Source organism: Montipora foliosa, unplaced genomic scaffold (genome assembly GCF_036669935.1).
Source record: "Montipora foliosa isolate CH-2021 unplaced genomic scaffold, ASM3666993v2 scaffold_411, whole genome shotgun sequence".
Lineage (NCBI taxonomy): Eukaryota > Metazoa > Cnidaria > Anthozoa > Scleractinia > Acroporidae > Montipora > Montipora foliosa.
The window spans coordinates 162501-165531 of NW_027179714.1; positions in this window are offsets into that span (position 1 = coordinate 162501).

A 3031-nucleotide genomic window follows, 5' to 3' on the forward strand; every position below is an offset into this window, starting at 1 on the left:
ATCATAATCAAAATTTGTTTATTGTACATAGTCAAATTTACGTAAAAGGAATAATGTTTGAAATTTATTAAATAAACAAAATTGTGTTTTACCTTCTTTCCTCCCTTTGATTATGTTCTACTGAAGCCTCCAAAAGGGAATGTGTCACGTTATTTTAGGGTGCTTACGGAAAGTTTTAGTTCATCACGAGTTTAAAACTCGAAAATGGTTTTGTGGAATTCCTTTACTGATAAAATTATTGCTTCATCACACACATGATTGTTAGCAAAAGTGACCTTTATCCAGGTGATTTTTTATATTTTATTTTATTTTTTATTTAATTACAAAATGAGGTTACAAAGAACATGCAGGTACAAGAAAAAAAAACAGCCTAGATAAAAATACAAAGCACAAATAAGCAAAAAAATAATAATAATAAAAAATAAAGCGGAGCAATACAAAGCTGGTACTCGTACAGGCCAAGCTACAATATTAATATTTACCATCTATCGGCGCTGATTTAAGCCTTAAGAGGGACTTATTTCAGGTTAGAGAAGAAAACGTCAATCACGTCCTGCGGGAATAGGGTCATACAGATAGCCGGTTGAATTACAGAAGTTTTTTGAAATCTCAATATACACTGCAAGAGGTTCCCATTTTTTCCTATCACCACCTTTTGTCTCCAGCTCGTATCTTGATTTCAGAAGAAGCAAATAATGCTCAAAGTGGGGTAAGGTTTCGTTTGTTTTGGCAAGCCAGATGTGATATCGTGCTAGCAGTAAACAGTAGTTAATTTGGAGGGCATATTTCGAGGTCTCAGGCTTTAGTCCGAGAGCATCGTCAATCTGTGATTCAGTGTCCGCCATGTTTAATCGTTTTGAGGAAGACAAATTCTTCAGTTTCAATGGAGCCACGCTCTCCTCTCTTGTTCTTTTTGGCTTTCTTGCCGGTCATCGATGTTTAGTTAAAGACGAGTGCTACTTTCGAGGTTAAAAGGCGACTTAAATATTATTTTGCAGAGATTTTGGGAAAGAGATGTGTTCCCTGCTTAAAAAACGTGGCAGCGCATCTCAGGTCCTGCGCAAACTCCTCCAGGTGATTTGCCATAAACATGAAAAACGTCGGGCCGACCTTTTGCAGTTTAAGACTATCCCAATGCAATCCGTTTCAGTCTTTTCCATTTGAGTCCATCCTGCTTCTTGTTCCTTTTGCTGTATTTCTTTTATGTTGTTCAACAGTTTCAAGTAGTTATTGCAATGTTTCGTTCTACTTCTTTGGGCATTTTGGGTGTCATGTGACATTACATCATTCTTAAGCCCACGGTATGTTCAAACTGCGAAAACACGGAACCTTCTAACCCAAGCCGACCATATCATCAGTTGTCGACCTTAAAGCACAATATTCATCTGCCTTATGGCAGAACTTCTTCAAAACTTGCTTGTTTCCCTATTCGATGCTAGTGGGACGTCTCGAAAGAACTTAACTGTATTACTGTATGTTCTTCCTGAATCAACAGCTTCAGTCGCGCTCCGTCACTCACGTAAGACGTCAAGGAACTAAAGCACGCGCATATTTGAGACAGGGATGGCAACCGGAAGTCAGCTTTTTTCCCTTGTAACTTGTCTTTACACAACCACAGTGACATTGCTGAGTATCTTTTCTCCAATAGAGATGATTGGTATAAAAATCTGGGAGACACCACTGTCCTGGCACGCGAAATGTTCTCTTTCGGTTGCCGTCCGTGTCTCAACGACGCGCGAAGGCTCCATATTCTCCAGGCACCTGCTTGTTCCTTAAAAAGAAGCATTTTTGTACTCAAATAGCCAGGTAAAAAAACAAGAAAGACAAATCAAACAAGCTTTAAGTTTCCTTTATTGGAATTTGGCCTGCCTTAGCTTGATGATGCCATCACCATTCTTAAGTCTGTATATCCACTAAGAATAGGAAGGCCAGGTCCATTTTACAGTTACATGTACGTTTTCTCAGAGTTAAATACTTGAGTGTGCAGATTATAGCAGAGTGTAAAAGGAGTGGGCAAGTTGTTGTAGTTCTCGCGAATTGTTTCCGGCTTCCGGATTCCGGATTCCGGCTTTTAGTGCTTCCCTTTTATATTTGTACTTGTTGTAGTCACTTTGTAGAGATTGACACCTTGCGGTCTTGCCAATTTATTAAGTTTTTGATCAGTTTATAAAATTTATAGAAAACTGTTTAATAAGAAAATATTTGGGCTATTTAGAATTTGTTAGCTAGGCTTAGAGGAATGCGTGAATTGGAAAGTTTTTGTAGGCTTAAAATATGTTTGGACATCAAGTAAGTAATTCTGCTGGCGAAAGGTGGACCCTTGAAAACTTCATCGTCGAAAAAAACATTCGCTCAGACAACATTGAACGAACAAACGCACGCATGCATTGATTGACTTTACTCCTACAGGATAGTAATTTCAACATACAATATTGGTTTCTGAATGAGCCGTGTTAAACCTATCTAATCTTACACATATGTATAACTAGTGATAAAAAAATGCTAAAATTCTTTTAAACAATACTAATGTTACCAACATGTATGTTACAGAGACTAAATTGCTAAAACCAAAATTTGAGTACTTTATTATAGAAAATAATCATTATTGATAACAATAAACATAATTATACAAAAAAACCTAATCTATAACTATTGGGTTGGTCCTTCCTCAAAAAACGTTTTGAAACTAATCTCAAATGTCACTTGGAAGTGGATCCCATGCTGTTGCCCCTCGACAAGCAAAAGATCCTTTTAACCAGTTTTGCTTAAGGCCGGGACACGCTGACACACTAGGCGGAGATGTGTCCAGGTTTGAATTTTTGCGATTTTTCGCAAAATTCGCAGTTTTCGCAAAAATCGCGACTCTTGTCAGGGACTAGTGTTCTGTAGCTTTTCAGTGTCCTAATTGCAGAACGCTGAAAGCTGGAGAACACAAGTCCCCGACAAGAGTAGCGATTTTTTGCGATTTTAACGATTCTTCGCAAAAATCGCAATTTTCGAAAAAATAGTTAAAGTGCCCCTGTGATGAAAA